Raw genomic sequence first — 20,617 nt, 5'->3', positions numbered from 1 at the left:
TTTGGATGAATATGTAATAATGATTGGGAATTCCAAAATTAAAATCTTTATCACACGATTAATTTTTTTATACAATCCATCCATTTTGCTCCATCTACTTCAGGGTCACAGGAGAGATGGCGCCCAATCCAGTAAGCAACAGACTCGAGGAAGGGTACACCAGTCCACTGCAGGGCACCCACAAACATGCACACAGTCACACTGGGGCCACCCTCCCAGAAGCCAATTAACCTAACAGTATATTTGTTTTTGGACTGTGGAAGGAAACTGGAGCACCCATGGGAAATGCACTCTTACACGGGAAGAACTTACAAATTCCACACAGATAGCACCCCAGATTCAAAACAGAACCCAATACTCATCATTGCTCCACTGTGCTGCCGTTAAAGGATAATACAGAATCTAATTATTGTGCTGGATAAGCACAGCAGTATTGTTCTTTGGGTAGCCTCTGCACAATAAACAAGTCATTGAAACGCTGCAAAAGGAAGAAGTCATGTATCTCAATAAAGGTCAGTTCTGCCCAAAGGTGGGCACACTTGACCTCAATATTCTGCTCAGCCCATCTGCTTGTCAGACTTTTTTCAGCCAATTAAAGCCTCTGAGTAAATCAAAAGGCCCCCTTGATTTAAAGCTGTTCTTTGAGATTTTTTAGTCAATTATGAAATCAGGTGAGCTCCCTAAGGTCACAATGACACATTTAAATAAAGATTTTTATTGCATGGTTCTCTACAGGTGACCACATAGTTCCATTATATTACTGATGTCGGCTGGCCTGTAATAAGTTTTAAAATTTCAAACTCCCCACATAATTAAAGGGGACAAGATTGATTTTTTGAAGACAGGCATAATTTCCGTTACAAAAATAACATAAGCAAATATTTTCAATTCACACTTACTAAATTTGTAATCATATTAATCCTTTTCAACTGTTGCTAGCCTTGAAGTGGAGAGCAATACTTCTATTATACCTGGAAATTTCATAAATTGGAGGTTTTACAAGTTACTGAGTACATGTCACTTTTACTGTTGTGGTTTGAAATGCACAAGAGAGGTATAGCTGAAGTTGCAGTCTGCAGTGAATTACACAGAATAATCAATAACTCATTAAAATGAATTTTGTACACTAGCATTTTGATTGAACCAAGGTCAATCTACACTAATAATAGGGCAGTAATCGTGTAAAAAAACAAGCCATAGTTTAATTTTAAAACCCACTAGTTAACTTGTGAAAAAAAACAAGTATACATTAAATTAAAAGGCCAAAATCAGAAACCCTGAGTGGCTCAACTAGTAAAGGTGCCTTCCCAAGTGCACGCTGAACTCTACAATCTGTTATCACTGGCTCAGCTGGGACCAGGATTCCCCAGCCTCACCTCATCTCAATTTCCAACTACCTACTCCTGGTAAGGGTCGCAATGATAACAAGCTGTGAGAGCAGAGCAGACTTCCCTTCTCCAAGAGGAGTCTCCAGCTCCCTGGTGTTCCCAGACCAACTGAGATTTAATCTCCACAGCGTGTCTGGGATCAGCCCAGGGGGTCTCTTCTCAGTGGGCTGTGCTCTGTACACTTCCGACGGGAGCTGTCCGGGGAGAACCCTCACCAGATGTCAGAGCTACCTCAACTGGCTCCTCTCAGCCCAAGGGAGCAGTGACTCCACTCTAAGGTCCTCCCACATTGCCCAACTCCTCATCCTGTCATGAAGAGTAAGCCCGCCAGTTCGATGGAGAAAACTCTTTTCCACTGCTTGTAGCGGTGATCTCATGCTCACCCAAAGCTCATGACTACGGGTGAGAATATGTCATGATGGCAACATAGACTGACCAGTAAACCAAGAGCTTCATCTAAGAACTCAGCTCTCACTTCACCACCTGGTCGTGTGTTCGCATTACTGCACCTGCTGCACCAATTCACCATCGATCTCAACATCCCCTCTACTCTTATTTGAAAACAAGACCCTGAAGAACTGTACTTAAACGCTTCCTCCTGGGGCAGTAGTTCACCCTTCACCTGGAAGGTGCAATCTACCGTTTTCGAGGAAAGAACCTTGATCTGAGATTTGGACATGCTGACACTTATCTCAAATCATGTCAGTCAGCTGCCAAACTCTCCAGTGGTGCGCTGCAGATCACTGTAAGATCAGATAAAGAACAGATGACCAACACTTCTATCCTCAAATATATTTCAGGGGACAGGGGAGTTCGCCACCCCTGCCTACACAAGTTTTATGGACTTGGAGAAGGCTTATAGACATGAACCCCAGGATATTGTGTGGGAGGGGCTGCGGGACCTTGGAGGGCCTGGGCCACTTAAGCTTGCCATCCAGTGCCTGTATTTGGGGCACGAGAGTTGTGTCTGTATTCGTGGTGTGAAGTCGAGCCTGTTCAAGGGGGGCATTGGACTCTCCTATTCATGATCATCATGGATAACACATCAAGGCACAGCCCAATTGTGTGTCCCCAAGCCATGACACACAATTATCTAAGTGCTGCCAAGGGTAAGATGGGATAAGTCGGTCAGGGCTATCACGCCTATCCCAGCTGTCCCACAAGTGCTTGCAGTCATGCATTGGTGAGGGACATGCCCCTCTTCCAATAGGTGCTGTGTACCTGCGATGGGTTAAAACACGAGCGGTTGGAAAACAGGAAGGTTGGAGGAGTCTGTCTATACTTCCTCGTTGTCCAGTGTGCAGTCAAGGGATGCAAAAATGTCACTCAAGACATTATAAACAATATAGTAAACTAAATTTCACCTTAACAATCCATGCAGAGTAATTATTATCAAATAATAATTTGCTCTTGTTCTTAGCCAAAACATAAAGAAAAATATTTCTTTTAGAGTTGTGTCTGTATTCGTGGTGTGAAGTCGAGCCTGTTCAAGGGGGGCATTGGACTCTCCTATTCATGATCATCATGGATAACACATCAAGGCACAGCCCAATTGTGTGTCCCCAAGCCATGACACACAATTATCTAAGTGCTGCCAAGGGTAAGATGGGATAAGTCGGTCAGGGCTATCACGCCTATCCCAGCTGTCCCACAAGTGCTTGCAGTCATGCATTGGTGAGGGACATGCCACTCTTCCAATAGGTGCTGTGTACCTGCGATGGGTTAAAACACGAGCGGTTGGAAAACAGGAAGGTTGGAGGAGTCTGTCTATACTTCCTCGTTGTCCAGTGTGCAGTCAAGGGATGCAAAAATGTCACTCAAGACATTATAAACAATATAGTAAACTAAATTTCACCTTAACAATCCATGCAGAGTAATTATTATCAAATAATAATTTGCTCTTGTTCTTAGCCAAAACACAAAGAAAAATATTTCTTTTAGTAAAACTTGTTGGTTTTGTTTCTGGAAGATTCCTTAAGCAAAAACCTACTCTATGGATATATTTACAACAACTTTCCCCATCTTGCTTTTAAGAAGCCAAACAAAGGGCTGACACAAAAAAGATTAAAAGGGCTGCTAAAGTTATAATTGGAGAAGAAGCATTGTATATGGTATAAAGGCTAATAAACAATATCCATTTATCTTCTATGCTTACAAAGAGGCCCCATTTCCCTTGAAAGCAACTGTCAAAAAGGAAACCGCTTCAGAATATACTGTAGATTTTCATGTGACATGGAGGAATCTTAGAAGAGGAAATAGTCATCTCTGCTGTCTTTGAACTAAAGTGAAAAGGGTAGATTCTATGTTTTTTAGCAACACTAAGAACTATGTTAATTCATTCCTTTTGGAATATTTGTATATACATTAAAAAAAGAGAAAGAGAACTATTTTGCTGGCCCAGGATCCCAAGGCAAGTCAAGTGGACCCTGATTTCAAACAAACCGGGCCTTCACATGCACTGCTTTTCCTACAGAACCCCTGAAACATCATATCACACCTTCTCTAAGCTGTGTCTACTGGACCATGAAATTGGATTCCAGCTGGAACCCCTACTGTAAACAATATGTTTGATCCTAGACATGATGACATTTCCAGAGTAGATACAAAAAATAAAAAAGCTAATAACACTAGTAACGAACTGCATTCTTCGATGCCATGGTGCTCTTACAGATAGAGCTGGTGAACGATGAGTTACTGTATTCCAGGGAACAGCGAAATTAATAAAAGGTGACAAGTACACGGTTTATCAATATTCAAGGACATACACCTGAATGCCCATTGTGGCTTTTGCAAGAGATGACCAGTAAAGAATACATCCTGTTGTTGATTTTCCTTAGTGTTTTAAAGGTGCCAGTAAAAGCTGTGGTGCTGAACGGATAGCTCCTTTTAATCTGTTCTTATTCCTGTCACCAACGGTCATAACACTGATTCTTTACTGCAACACTACCTTTAGAAATATGTCCAATATAAAGCATTCTTCAAAGCCCACCATGTTGGATCCTACCAATGCTGGGAATGACACACTTATCTGTAACTGACACATTCCTCAGAAATCTGCAGAAAACTGTAGATTTCTGGGAAGAACAACAAAGTACAGGTAGTTCTGCTATAATGTGACTGCTGATTAATTAATTCTACAGAGGAGGTTGAGAAAACATTTTCAAAATGTTTTTAACAACATAGACTACTATGATTTTTAACTTACCAAAAAGAACATAAACATACATTTTATTTACAAATATATTCTAACACTCACCACAAATAAACGATAATAATATTATTATATTAATAATATTATTACAGGGTGAGACAACATTGTTCGTAAGAAACATTTTTAACAACATAAACTACATAAACCCCATAACGCAAATGAGATCAACCTTTTGTTCCAGAGTAACAGCTTCCTTTTCTGCTCACTTGCACCACACCCACGGGCAGGACGCCAGACCCTTGCCACGCAGTGCAACACCAATATTTATATCAATGTTTCCAAAGAATGAAAATATAGAGGCTGAGCACAGACGCACAACTCTTTTGCCTGTGCAGGTTGCAGAAAGACTGCAGTGTGTGAATAAACCCGCGTGAGCTGCTGAACTGAGGCTGCCACGCCACCATTTTCACTCTAGACCTGACTAAGTGACTACGTGTGCTGTGCTTGAATAGCGTTAGAGCCAACGTGCACCCACACAATGGAGAAGCGTTCCCTATCAAATCAATCGTGTTGAAGCCAATCTGCATTATGGAAAAACGCTATAGCGGAAATGCCAGCATTTACCTCTTAAAGGGACAGGAAAGCGGCAAAGCAATAAAGCGTTTTGGACTTGCACATACTTCTCCATACATCTTCTCATGTAGATGAATTACGCCTCCACTCATACAAACACAAAGAAAATGAATGAGTAATTGTGTTGCACGTCAATGCTAACAGATTGTTTGGGATAGACTATAACACTGCCTGTTGTGTGCAACCCATGAACCAAGAATCTTGTCCTGTTTGCTATTGTCTTCACAAAGCCATAAAAAAGGAGCAAAATGCACACTGGATAGACTTCCATTTTTATACTCATGATGATTGATGGTGGGCATATTCAAAAACTACTATGTGTATCAAGAAACAATTACTTGCAACTCCCAGCTCATTCAAGAATTTGTCAGATTTGCATTAAAAAATCAGCTAGTGAACCAGTTACAATGTAGCTATATTCAGAACAGTCTACAACTGAGAGCTACACAGGAATAGATGGGTACGATATAAAGGCTTCATTCAAAAAGGCAATGAAGGGGCAAGGGTATTTCGGAAAAAGTAGCTTAATTAATGTGAATTGGTTCATGGTCCGATATGCACGTTGGTAACTGGAACAATTACAAAATCATATTGCAGGGATCCCGTGCAAAGATTTGATAAATTTTCTGTTTATTAAAAAAAACACCTATAACACTATAAAATTTACAAAGCAAATAACAATTCTTCACATTTATCATTTTGCATCATTTGCACTGGCATTTAATTTAACAGACAAGACCTAGGGAAATTAATTATTTTGATTAAAATTTGTAACCAACACAGTTCAGCATGGGGCTCAACAAGTTACGACTTAATGCTTTGGAGCAAGTTGCACATCCTGTATTGCAGAGCCTGGAAAAGACTTTCCCCCCAGACCATCCAACTTGTACCTCTTAATCGACTCCAAGTGTCCAAGTGTGGTCTCCCAGATCGTGCCCTACCACTGACAGATGGTATTTGTCTGTCATATCTTGCCAAGATAGAAATTGCTGGCTGTGAACATCCAAGAGGGTGAGCAACAGAGCAAGGACTTATTCCAACCTGTAAATACTGACGGTACGAAGGAGTTGTACTTTGACAAGCAGGGTATATGGGCTACTTGTGGCCTTTTTCTTTGATTTAAGCCAGGCTTGACATTCAGCTGGTTAAATCTCCTCATTACCTCTGCACATTCATGTCTCTCACTAATGAGATAGTTTAATGGCTATGCAACAGTCAAAGGCACAAATATGACAGTCACAAATGGTCAGTTAATCAAAATGCCACCAAAAATATTTTATCAATACCCACAATCTGTATTCCTTCTTTATATGAAAAATACATTCATTAATTATACCAGTAATACTGGTAATAATAGTCTTTTGGTGCTCAACATATATACTCAAAAACAACATCTTATAGGGTATATAACCCCCTGGCAACCAGATATCAATTGTATGAAAGAGGCATGCTGAGCCATCACAAATATCTGTAGAGGTAAATGATCCCAATACAATACTGAGAAGATATGACACAGATAATAACAGAAGAAAACTTACAAATGAGAGGAGGCCATTCCGCAAACTTAGCCCGTCTGGTAGTTAGTACCTAACTGATTCCAGGATCCGCATCCAGCCAATGTGGCTCAGTAATATCCCCCACATAGTATCACAAACCTTTGGAAAAAATTGTAATACCAGTTTAAAATGCACTTCACTTTAAAATGTGACAAGTGTCCTCTAGTTCATGTTTCCCTGTTCAATTGATCAATTATCTTGAGGATTATGAATACATGTATCAAGTCCCCTCTCAATCATCTTTGTTGAAGCTCAAAAAGATTAAGTTCCTTCGGCCTTTCAAATGACAGACTATCGGGGGACTCAATAAAACCAGCAGAACTGTCCACAATTCCAGTAGGGACACACTGAGGTGGAACCAAGGTAGATTTCTCCAGGCATACAAGTGAGTATTCCAAGACACTCAAGGCACAATGAAATACTGTAAGAACAATTACCTTGAAAAAGACTGAAGATAATAAAACACTGTGACTTTTCAGAGGCTTGCTCACTTAAGTATATTGTAATGTTTTTAGTAGAAAAAAAATTGCTTTAACAGCAAATGCTTTCATAATTGTACCAGACACCGTTTTACAGATTACTAACAATCCTTCTTGGAATAAAATACAGACACATATGAATAATTTATCAGTTGGGTATACCATTAATTCATTAGAAAACCCTTAATGTAAACATTGTGTGCAATTTACTTAATTGGCTACAGCAACTCCTCAAAGCTGCACTAACAAAATGCATTTTAAACACTTATCGCAACAGAGATATTGGCATTCTGATAATTAGCGTTGGTTATATAAAGAGGATCATGAATCAATTGCAATGCACGCATCTACCCTTTCAAACAAGGGTGGTGTGAAAATACGTCACAAACTGATGGTTATGCAATGTGAGACTGAGACCTGAGCTGTTCAGCAATGACAATAAGTGCTCAATGCATTGCAATTAGTAACTAACCTGCTGTGTCAAGTCTCAGCTGTGTTTAAATACTGCTTTTTCCATGAACTGAAGAACTCCAGCTAGTCACCAAGTTATTATTAAGTGTTATTCATTGACTAAATCTGAATTGGTGCATGTTCAATAAAAGACACATTTCTGAGGTCTGTCTTCTTTTAATTTAATGATTATCTCAATTTCCCAGCTTATTCTAATCCATTATGCTTCACTGTCAGCCTATAGCCCCAAGCCCAAATTTCAATGTCTTCAGTGTTGCAGACCACTGTGTCCCTGCTGTCTCTGGCAGTGTGCCAGCAATATCACAGCATCATCTGTTTTGCCTGCCATCTTCTTTCCAATCCTCCCCACACCCATCTATGAACAAGTAACGCCTTGAGGTTAAAAACAGCAAAATTTAACATTAAGATCGAAGGCAATTATTTATTTGAAAAAATCATCAGGAAGTGTCACATGGTTTTCATGCTGGGTTGCAACTGAATATAGAAGGGCAATCTTGGTTGACTTCTTCATTCAGAGTGGTATGATTACACCACCAATTATGGGTATTTAATGCAGCATTTAACTGAAACATTTCCCCAAGTAACAAGATAATAGCCCCAGCAAGGCCTTTCCTCAAGCTCTTTTGCAAGCCAGTCAGGCTGACTAAATGTACAAGCTTTACATGATTAAAATGTACAACTCCAATTTAAAACATAATATACCACATTTATGTAGAAATACACTTCACAGCATGTCATGTATACTGATGCACAAAACAAAACTTAACACTCAGGTCTAATGGATTTAATCAAAATATTTTTAAATACAGATAAGATCACTGAAAACAAACCACAGATTCAAGAACGAGATCTTTTATCTATGAATGAAATGTGGCACAGTTATTAAGCAAACATTACAAAGCTGGTGTCAGGTATGGACCCTAAGCAATAACACATTCCTGGCAGCACTGACACATATACCTGATCAGCCCCCGGGTAGACTGCTGTGGCATGTTCTGCCACTCTACTTGTACTGCTGGCAAAGGTAAACTCGCAGCACTAGACTCCTCTTGATGGCATTAGCAAAATTATCCCAAAGGTGTTCAATTGTTCTGAGGTCAGCATCATAATCTTAGCACTGTGTGGTACTGCTTTCTGCAGCTAGAAAATCAACACTTCCATTTGTTGACTTCATCAGTGCATCACAGAACAATAAGGTTGTCCCCAATCTGCACTAAAGCCTCTTTTAACAAAAGAATAAGACTCCTCCCCTCAACATATCCACCACAGATACAATGCAACCTATAACAACAGTGAACTCACCACAGTATCTCTACATACTGTACAGAAATAGAACACTCCACAACTCCGCTTCTACCTTAGATATCCTCTGAGCAATCGTAGATGGCTATTTCAATCTTCAAGTAAATGAATCAGATGGATATTCGTGGGCCAGTGTGGTTGTCCTCTATCTTCCAGGACCTGGCCTGCACCTGACATATGCACTTACCTGGTCTCTCTAGAGTAGTCTGTTTACTGTCACAGCTGAATATCTCATCCTCTGGCCGGAGTCTATCAAAGACAAGCTGTCTTCATATCACGAAAACAGCAACCAGTCAACTTTCATTACTCAGCCAGTGCATAGTCGCATATTTCACTCTTTTTCCCTTAATAAAAATCTCCTTTGTAAATGGCTATATACAAAAACTATTTTGGCAATTTTATGTAGTACAAACACCACCTTGAGCATCTGGTATTCTTACAAAACATGACTTGATTTCACAAAAATGGAACAGAACGGTATTATGATATGACTCAAATGATCTAAGATAAATACCCACTACTTAAATGATGTATAAATGCTATTCTTTATGAGCCCAACAAAATATTGATACAAAACACATTGCTGCATTTTCAATGTGCTTCAGGGCATAATGGTAAATAGTGTTATTTGAGAAGGGATATCAAGGTGGATTTCATATCATAAGTGCCTTATTCTGATAGGTAAAACAATAGGCATTCTTGGTGTGTTTACACAACTGTGCCCTTATCTGGAGGCCTCACTTGAGGCAGTCACAATGACCAAGGATCCAGGTGGCCAAACAATTGTACTATTTTTTAATTCTAGAACTAGATCAACTGCAATTAAATCATCAAGCAGACTCTTTTAGAAATCCAACAGAGAAAAGATAAAAAGCATAGAGAAAAAACAGGCAAACACTGGAGAGAAGAAACTGCTGCAAAAACACAAGCTGTCTAAGTAATTTGAGCACTATAATAGGACCAGATCATAGACTTTAAAAAGGGACTATTTGTAGTATATTTGTTGGAAACACAGAGCTCCTATTTACATTATCCTTCAGGATGGAACAAACTGTTTTGTTTAGTGAAGCATTATTTTAAATATGCAGAGTTATTCATTTGTTTTTCATCCATTTTAGAGAGGGAGTTTATTTATTTGACAACTCTTTTATTTGATAAAAGACAGGTTTCCTTCCCTCTTTTCTGCTGTATTGTGTCTCTTATAGATTTCTATGTTGTTATAGGTCTGTAGAAGGCAGGACACTGACTCACACGTCTGTAAATATCTCCATATAGTCTTACATGCACGTCTTATTGCAAGTTAGCTTGCTACCTATTTAATACTTTTTGTAACAAATGATGAAATGTGAAGACAAATGCTATGTTATACTTAGTATTTCCTGAAATTAGGAGGTGTATTTATTAATTTTTCTAGTGTGCTTACATAGAAAACTGGTGTCAAAACCTTATATTTGAATCAGATTTCTTATTTTCTACTTGTCCCACACCCAGTCATACAGGCAGGGTAGAGTTCATAACCTGTTAAGAGCATTTAAATCATCCACAACACTGGAAAGCATCTATTATACAAGTTTGTTAGTTATTAGCTTTATGTTCATGAGCAAAACCCGTCTTAGGGATTTCAGCCAAACTCCATGTCAAGCAATCAATTTTTCAACACAATGTAGCTTATACTGCAATGCAGCATTCATTTTCACAAACACTCCCTATCCCTATACTTTGGTATGCGTTATTAATTAAAAAAAGGCATTTAAAGGCTAACATTCTCCAGGTGATTTGATTATAAGACCCACATTTATATACTGTTTCCAACCCAAAACCAACGCACATATTCTTCCTGATGCTATATGTGTTCTTAACTTACTCCATACACTTCAGAGCAGTAAAGGGTATGCCAGCTGTGTGCCATGCTTTTCACCACTAATACTTCCATCTATTAACACATAGGTGAGCAAATCTTCAAAAAGCATGTTCAGGAATAGAGTGGCTAAGTGAAAAAGATTAAAATATTAACTTTCTGGTCTGGGTCCAAGGCTGTGAACGTGATCTGCCCTAACAGAGGACACCCAAACGCCAGCCTCAGCAACTTATTTTCCTGGCACAGCGCTTCACCACCAGCTGTGCAATGTAAGTGATCCATTAATTAAAACGATCTCCCTCTCTGTACAATTCCTGCAGGAGCAGGCTGGGCATAAGCCTAAAATTGAATATTCTGGTAATTGACCAACTCATAAAATCATACTTAGGTTAACGAAGCAAACAGAGGGTCCTGGTGCTGGGTAGAAAAAAAAGTTGACTATACTTCACTGAAAAGGATGAAGGAATCACAAGGTGAAGGAATCACATGGCATGAGCTTTGAACATTTAAAATAAGATACCTTGGAAATGCAAACTGTCTGATAGCTTGATGGAAGTAGTGTAGAAACAATAAACAGACTGAACTCTGGATGACAGTGGGGAAAAAAGTCGATGGTGAGGTTTTATTTCAGACATTTTCTAGATGCTCCTCAGACTAAACATGCAAGTGTTGCTTACTGAGTCAACTAATTCTTTCACTTCCCACTCAAACACCTAACCACCATTCAAAGTCTTTTTTGAAACCCAACGGTCTACCCATTCAATTAAACAAAGATCAACAACATCAGACAAGACGATACACAGGCCCTTCATGGGTTGTGTGTGTGTTGTGTACAGTGTTCAGGGTTGTGTCTGACAGTGGAATGTGTGCTGATGGGCTCCTTTTTCTCCCCATGCCCCGTTTGTCCTTGGTGACAAGGTGACCGTTACGAAGGATCCAGAAACAATTAAGACTTTTGATTCTGTCTGCATATGTGTCCACTGTTTCCAATGCGTATTCATTCTTACATACCTACATATATCCAGAACCAAAGCAGGCATCTCAACAAAATAAAATAGCACTAAAGCAATAAAGAATCTATGTTCACAACCTGCAGCTCCACTCTTTCAGTTTATTAGTTGGTATTCCAATTGCCAGCATTTTACAAAGAAGCAGATTAAAACTTCAACCTGCAAAATTTCTAAGCTGTCCACATCTGCTTCTTAGCAGGTTCATAGTCTCTGTTTATACCCAGGACCACTGCTTTAAATACCACATCCAAACAAACATTATTTGTGAGAAAACAATGTTGAGTGCTGACTAGTTGTAAATAGATGTATGCTGAAATGTAAAGACTAAATTCCTCCATTTTGGCTACTGGACAGTCAGCATTGACTGGAGAAGTGGTGAGATCGTCACGGACTGCACTCTGAGCTCTCTGTCGCCAAGCAGGTCACAGGCTTGCAGCAGGACAAGGAAGGGATGTCCTGGCCAACCCAAACTCACCCAAATCCAGCAGCACTCATAAAAGTCATGTAAAATGTGCTCTGTGAAGTCATTTAACCACACACAATCAATGGTTGTGTTCTTATTTGCAAGGTATAATGAACTGAAAACCTAAGAGTGCAAGTACGTAATCTAATAATGTACCTGAACTGCTCACCCTTACCTGATACCCTAAGTGTGCTACTAAAATCACATTGACTTTAGATTCATTTCAGGTTGCTTGAAAAACAACATACTGAACTTGGTAAATAGTTCTCAGGCAGCGCATACAGTTTCAGCTGTGTCTGACATGTGATGACAAAGGTGGTAAACCAATCTGCTAAGCGATACAAGTCAAGGGGTAAAATAGATAATGTTTTAGTCAGATGCTAAACAAACACAACCTCATAGGGTTTATCCAAGAGGTGTCTCTTCCATGGTTGCAGGACCTGACAAACACAAGAAAATTACACTAAGCCATTCAAAAGGGTAAAGTCATGATTGTTGGCAGGAAATCTCTCTCTCTTAACTTTAACATGAAGACTGTCTCTTAAAAAGAGTAAGATCACTTGAAAAAAGAAGTGCTACAACTGTCCTTTGTCCAGTTTGCCATTTCAGTAACCTATATGGTCTTCAAATACAGTTTAGCTACGGACTCATCAAGATTAAAGATGTTTCCACATGGCCAAGACCACATAATTTGATCATCCTCTGATCCCTACTGGGATACCATGGATTTGATTGGAGATTAATCAAAAGACATTCAAGAACTATGTGTCATTTAAACCTGTAACTTCAAGGATGTGCAACATGTAAGGGTAACCTGATTAAATTACTACAGATCCTTCAAAGCCTTTGAAAACAGCAAATGAAAGACCAAGACCTATCATATTTTTCTTCTTATAGAGACTATTACATTGGTGTGTTCTGGCAGATGCTGCCTGAAGGCAATTATTGAGGTGTATAATCATGATCTATAGGTGTTTCTGTGAAGTGGTTTACAACTTGTTGCGACATTCACGCTTGGGGCAAGCCCAAAGCTTAATTTCATCATTGAAAACTCATAATTGGAGCATTAGCTTTCTTATGAATTTGCTCAACTTTCTTAAATGCTGCATAATTGCTGCACATTTCGATTAAATAAAGAGATACACATTGTAAAATGCATCACCATTTTTAAATGCTTGTCATCACTGCAAAGTTATGCTTGAACAATATCCTTTGTAACCAGTTTGGATTTGAAAAACATGTTTGATTGCAATTCATACAATGTGTGAATCACTGAAATATAGCTGCATGATGCACTTAATGCACAGCGTCTTCTTAGACCTGTATACAACAGACACACATCGTAAGAATTGGAGATACGAGACCTGGTAAAGTACACAGGGATAGGTTCACAGTTTTTATCCTAAACTCCTTTAAATGCAGCAGATTAATTTATTCCTTAACTGACAGTGTCTGATAAGCAATTGCAATTACCCTTTGACAATACCCGTCAAAAACATGTCTTTGATATCATCCTGCTTTGCAGACACATTAAGCTATACAGATCTGCTTGGTTACAAGCCTAAACAACACTTGCAAGTTAAGTTTTCAAAATCCTCTTACTGCATTTATAATCACCGAATGCAAATGCGGCTTTAGCCATTAATGGATCCCCAGAGTATGAAAACCACTGCGGAGTTCTTTCTGTGCTTTCAGCATATAGTTTGATCAGCAATAGATGGGCGGAACCATTTTTACATTTTAAACCCATAATGACAGAACAAGAATTACACAACAACATATTGCTTACCATCCCATTTTCTCTAGGATGCACAGCTTCATAGGATGTCATTAATACATTAATATTGCAATAAATGCGGATACCATGACTTCTGAGTGGGGTGAAATGTTGGGGGCTGGGAGATTTGAAGAGTTTACTCACTATAAAACTAAGAAAAAGCCACCATTCACCTCAAGCTAAGGGGAAAATATAATGTTTTGTTGTTTCAATAAGGGATCATTTTATATTACCTGAATAGAATGATAAAGAAAAAAATAAAATTACTTCATTAAACCTAAATTGTGAACCACCAGGAGTAATTTGATGCTTTGCAACTATCCAAACACGTTCACAATACTGTGCATGACAAAAACAGCATACACAGTGCATTTAATCAAAGTAATGGTATGCTGATGAACTTTAAGGTGGATCGTTCAAGTACACTACATCAAATATTCCAAGATAGAGCTCTTAGGTCTACAAATAAAAGCCAAAAAAGTTAATACAGCTATCCATCTCAAACACTACGGCCTTGGCATGCCTGTAACCATTGCAGTTTGAGTTTGCAGGCTGCAAATGTGCCTCATGCAATGAGAGATTCCCTTAAAATTTCAGTATGTCACACAGTATGTAAAAGAGATCAGATGTTAAGCAAATGTCTTACCACTAAAACCACTAAATGTCCATTTCTGTGTGCTGGTGGCTTAGTTCTGAGACTTCTCCTTTGACAGCCTTTTCACTAGGAAGACTTTTCAAGTAACCAGCAGCTTTACAATTGCAGGCTTACATGTTAATTACACTGTCTGTCACATCACTGTCAAAAAGAAGAAGGAACGTTCTTTCAGTATTTTTTTTTCTTGGAGGAAAGCTCCAACACAAATATGTAGGAGTTCAAACAAATCAGATTATGTTTGAAATTATTTTTTGCAGTGGATTTAAAAACCTTGCACATTTTATTATTAAAGCACTTAATAATTCATTGCGGCATATTACTTGTTACTATAGCACACTAATCCTTTCTTTCAAAATACAATTTTTTTGTGCTTGGATGGACTTTGTTTGCAACAGAAATCTCTGCTGTAAAATTCCTGTACAGTACCTCTTCAGGCTTAGCTGGGGCAGTGTATGTATAGTTTGATAAGATTAAACTAGGCTTTAAAGACAAAGTGCGGGTAAGGTGTGAGGTTCTAGACTAGAGGATATTAGGTGGGAAAACTGGGCTTTGTTTTTGGTAAAGGAATAATACAGCTGGTGAAGCAGAACAGAATTTTACATAAACCTCAGTGTGCAAGTGAAAAAAAAGCATCGTAGAAGCCATCTCTGTATGTGTTGAACAGTTCATCTGAAAGTGGGTGTCTAGTGGATTATGGTGTGATATTACGGCACTGTGTCTGGCTGATTCTAAACATCGTCATTTGTTATTCACCTCCTGTTTCCTTTTTGTTTGTTAAACAGTTTAATCCCCCAAAGCATTTTTCATCAAGCTGTTTTTAACTAATTTTTATTTAAACATTTATACTCACCCTAGAGTATGTTTATATTCAGCCATAATGCAAGTAAAAAATGTGTAAGTTTTAATCCTCTTCCTTTTTAATACAAATTGTATGACACATTTAGCTACAGTAATCTATACCCTGGAGTTTTGAAATGCTAACCCTTTTTAAAATAACATTTTGAATGTTGTCAATGGTAGGTGAATACATTGTCTCGTTCTTTCAAGAAGCAGCACTGACGCCCGTTTAAGCAGACCTGCCCCTTTATACTGTATGGACACCCTCTGCTTGCACTCTGCTGCAGAATTATGTTTTCTTATTGAAATAGTACAATAGGTTTACATTCTCTTTTAATAAATAAAAAACACTAAATCTACTGCATCCTGCAAATACTGTACAAATCCGTACAGTAATTGAATCATTGGACAATAGCGACATGTACACCCTGCTGGCACTTCACTGTGTCCCCAGCCTATACTGGAATTGCATTCTGATGATGCTCATCTGGGGATGCACAAGGACCCAGAGTCACGGACACCAGATGCAAAGTGACCTTATCCAACACGGCTGGTGTCCTGAAAGTGCTCTACCCTTTTGCTCATCCTAAATGATGCCTTGAATATTGTTCTGAAAGAAGCTGGTTACTGTAAACTGCTGTGCTGTTAATAATTCCAGCCCCCACTGTATCTCTTGCATGCTGTTTCCTCCCTTTCTGTTAATATATCCAGATGCTTTATTTAGAAACAGGAGGTGAAAAGCGTCTAGGATATTCCCTGTCCATTTTTTGTATTTGTTAAGGGAAACTTAGTTGAAGTTTACAATTTTATTGCATAGCTATTTATTCTCACATCTTCATTGTTCAGTAAGCTGTTATACTTCATATCTAATACATTATCATACCTGCAGAATGCCAGGTATAATAGCACATCTCAAACTGTCTTTGCTTTTTTCCCCCCACTAAGTCACACATACAGCATGGAAACTCCTGTAGAAGGAGAGCCTCAAAGATGTCAGGCTAATTTCCTTCACTACTTGAGAAAAAAAACAGCCCCCGACATTCAACGGCACACAGGACTGCACACAGGCCAGCTGAAACACAACTATGAACACTAAGATCTAACCCACCAATTCAGACATACCGATTCAAAAACCATTACTGCCTTAAAATCAGCACAAAAGCAACGACACAGCCTTCCTGTCTGAGCTGAAAACCTCTACTGAAAGGACACTGAGTGAATAACCTCTAAACAATCAATGATGAGCTGATGGAAAGTCTGTGAGCTGTGTTATAAAATGCCCGACAAACACACTCTTTTCATATTGCTGGAGCATACCACCTTCTCTTTTCCATTAAGATGCTCAAATAGCAACACAAAGCCAAATGAGGACAGACCATTCAAATGGGTAAGTAAACAACTGGATGAAACAATGTAACAGCACAGGGTACACAGTTTAATAGGTCACTGTACCATAAGCTGCATAAGAAGGCATGCAGGTTCGTCTGAAATAAGACTTTGTATCTCTAAATCAAATTTAGTGAATCAGTTCTGATGAATCAGAAACAAATGTGGGAAACATTCTGTAATCTAAATTTCAAAGATGCAGTTAATCATATAAATTTATATATATATAAAAACAAGTAGCTCTTTCTTGAAATTGAGTCATCAATCTGACATCAGCAGTTTCTGAAGACTGCCCCTTACAGCTGACCCCTCTACAGAACCACTCCTCTCCCATCTGTCAGAGCCATTTTTCTATGACACACCATAAACTCTGTTGTGCCTTACAGATGATTTAAGGCAAACTCTAAGAGCAGGGCCTCTCTCAGTGACAACTATGCTTGGAGGCACCCAGCAAGTTTCTGGGGTCACTATTTTTCCAAAAGCTGTGAAAACCCTGGCCAACTGACGCCCACTCTATCTCTCTGGTGCTCTGCCAAGTGTGGAACTGCCTGACTATTTAGCACATTGAATAACTGGATGACGCAATACAGGGTATGGAAGGCAGAGCTTTATTGAATGTTACAGGGCAGAAAAACACCAATCCAAGCTAAGTCAGTTGAATAACTAGGCTCTTTCAAGATGCGGGATGGGGTTAATAAATCAGTCAAATAAAGAAACTGGGCCAGGGCTTCCCGCAACACACAAGCTCAGGACAGGTGGTAACATCTCCCACAGAAGACATAATGTGTCACCAGCTCCCCAACCTAGATATTTAACAGCTAGATTTCTGTACTAACTTGCAAACTAACCAGCTGGCTAATTATTAACTAATCAATTTTATTCTGATGTTATATGACCACGATAACTAGTCAACAACTAGTTTGATTATATGGAATTTATCAATGATAATGCTGCCCAAGGAAGAGCTTTGTGCCTGAAACACATTGGAATTTGCGATTTTCTGTGTGCATTAAGCCTCTGTTGTGCTTTTTTGCTAATGATGTGCTGTTTATTATTTTGTGCTCATTGAGGCCATACGTTTTTTGCACTTTGAAAATTGAGTGGCTTCCATTCCCTGTCTTTATTCTCACCAACTTTGACAAGGACAAAAGGAGACAGTATTTATCTGCAAGCTGATAATTCAGCTGCGAGGAACTCCAGCGTTTTTTACTATATGTCACTTACCAACATAGCTCTCAAAACGCTAACGTGCGAGATTTCTAATTGAAAATTGCGATTACATACTATTTGTATTGATGGTTTCTTTTATTCACATTCAAAAAACACAGTGGCTAATCAACAGAATAAACTGTCTAAAGAAATTTAAATAATCTACATTCATTACTTTGTGTTTTTATCAACCTAAACTTGACGCAAAAGCGAGAGATTTTCAGACCAAGGCGCGAGCCCGAGAAATTTGGTCCCAGTGAGTGAGACTTCAGAGTTGTGCGATCACATACCATCTCGGCTGCTGGCTGGCAGACTCTGTGGTGTTATTATTACAAAACACTTTTCCATATGGATTCTTGTGTACATTCATGCATTTGTTTGGACAAGCAGCCCGTATACAATGGCAGGAAACCTTGTGTAAAAGTAAGAATGAGCTGAACAGTTATATCTCACTTGTAGCATTTCAAATAATCTTATTGTTCTATTCTATTCCTTGTCTTTTGAAGATTTGAGTTGAGCACACTGAAGTAAGAATAACTGTCTCTATGTTGTCTGCTCCTTTAGTGTCATTCCACCTTTGTTAAAGCTGATCTTGCTCTTACTGGAAGTTACTGGGTTTTTTTTCTTACTCTTAACTGGTGAAATGTAACCCTTCACCTATTGTTAAATACACATTTATAGCAACTTCCTTACAAAAACCATAGGATCGCAGGTCTCCAAAGTGTCTCAACAGCTAATGAAGCTTACCCCAGTGCCAGCTGACCTCTGATCAACTGGGTTTGAGTCTGGGTCGTGTCACTAGTCGACCGAGACCTGGATTTCTCAAGCGGCAGGGCAAAGCCAGCTGTGCTGGGTAGGCTGGGAAGTTGAAGGTTTGCAGTGCTGTTGGTCAGAAATGCATCAAGGCACTGAACCCTTGGTACTGGACCGTGACTCGTTGAACGATAAATGGCTCAAAGGCGAGTAGAGGAACCTGCCTGTACTTCCTCATTCTCGCCCATGTGTGGCCTCAAAATGTGTAACTCTTCTGAAAATCAGATATAACAAAAAAATCGCTTTAAAAAATTGATTTTGGTCCTACAGAACAAGAGTTGCTAATGATTGGTTTATACAGTATAATACACTTAAAGCCACTGTGTTAAAAAAAAAACAGGTCTGGGATTTTTCTTTTACTGAAGTGCAATATCAAATGGCTGGTGAAACTTAACTGCATTACACTCACTCAGTAAAACATCCCTTTCCCATCTTGTCTAATGCGCACAATCTGATCAAGAGATATGGGGAAGAATTCTGTAACTGCATCACTTTACCAATTACTCAGTCTTTGCAAAACCATTTGTTATTTCGCCCCACTGCACTGGAAACCTGCCTGTGGCTGTATACAGGATTCCAATTCAAGCAGAATAACATTTGCTTGGCACGTGTGTTCAACATGGAAAAGGCAAACATTCTAGAAAAAATATTTTTTACACTACTGGGTATATTAGAGCAAATGTTTCTCCCATTTTAAATTTTACAATTTAACATCAAGTCAATAGGAGGTATGGTTTTCCAGTGCCCTGAAACAGGTTATTTATTTTTGCAGGACTAAGCTCACTGCTTTCCAATATATCAATGTGCCTTCAAGTATAAGCATCCCAAAGAGCAAGTAAGACTGTTAAATTTCTCAATATTTTGCAAAGAAGACAGATTGATTGGATAACCATAACTAGTTTTGAAAACAGAAAAATTAGTTTTCTTCTCCATTATATTTTTTTCAAGTTAAAAGTAAATATATATATAACAGTGGGAATCCTCAATAGTACACGTTGGTGAAACACTATTTGATGTAGTTATAATACTTGTAAAATTGTAATACTTAAAATTGTATTGTATGCATTGCAAATAAAATTAATCAGTACTACTTTCAATGTTTCATGCTGCATTTTGGGCATTTCTGCACGAGCATTAAAAAGCTAGGGCTTCACTGTACTCATACCACAATGAAATCTCCAACTTTAACCTCAGAAAAAAACATAACATTCTCCGTGGAATCAACACAAGGGGCCCTTGTGTGTTTCAAGGACACCAATCATGGAATTCATTACAAATTCCGAAAAAAATACCAGCTCTGGCCTCCTTTCCACAAGCTACAGCAGAGGTCTCCCAGCCTCGGGAGATGTTTTATAAATACCATACATCACCAGCGCCTCAGGAACAAGCAATGTGCTAAAGTGGTTCAAGACAAAACTGTTAAACTATTAATCATATTAATCAACTGGGATCTACGTATGAAGGAGAAGCCAGTAGAGAGGTGCAAGTCCCTTGCGTGTTTCAGCAGTGCCATGAGGATCATTTACAGTAGGTCAAACACAGACCGCAGATTTTCCCACACTCATCCTCCACAGGTCTCTACAACAAAAAGACTGCTATGCCTCAAATCTTCTGTATTGCCTAAGAGAC

The 20,617-nt window shown here is 38.9% G+C and overlaps 1 protein-coding gene across 3 annotated transcripts in view; it reads right to left on the bottom strand.

The window, feature by feature from the left end:
• Positions 1 to 20,617, bottom strand: part of kcnab2a (potassium voltage-gated channel subfamily A regulatory beta subunit 2a) — a 153,098-nt gene that overhangs the window by 128,303 nt on the left and 4,178 nt on the right. The window lies entirely within an intron of this gene.

This window comes from Lepisosteus oculatus, chromosome 25 (genome assembly GCF_040954835.1).
Source record: "Lepisosteus oculatus isolate fLepOcu1 chromosome 25, fLepOcu1.hap2, whole genome shotgun sequence".
NCBI classification, from domain to species: Eukaryota; Metazoa; Chordata; class Actinopteri; order Semionotiformes; family Lepisosteidae; genus Lepisosteus; species Lepisosteus oculatus.
Note: the sequence above shows the minus strand (reverse complement) of the source record. Positions and strands in the feature narration are given on the sequence as shown.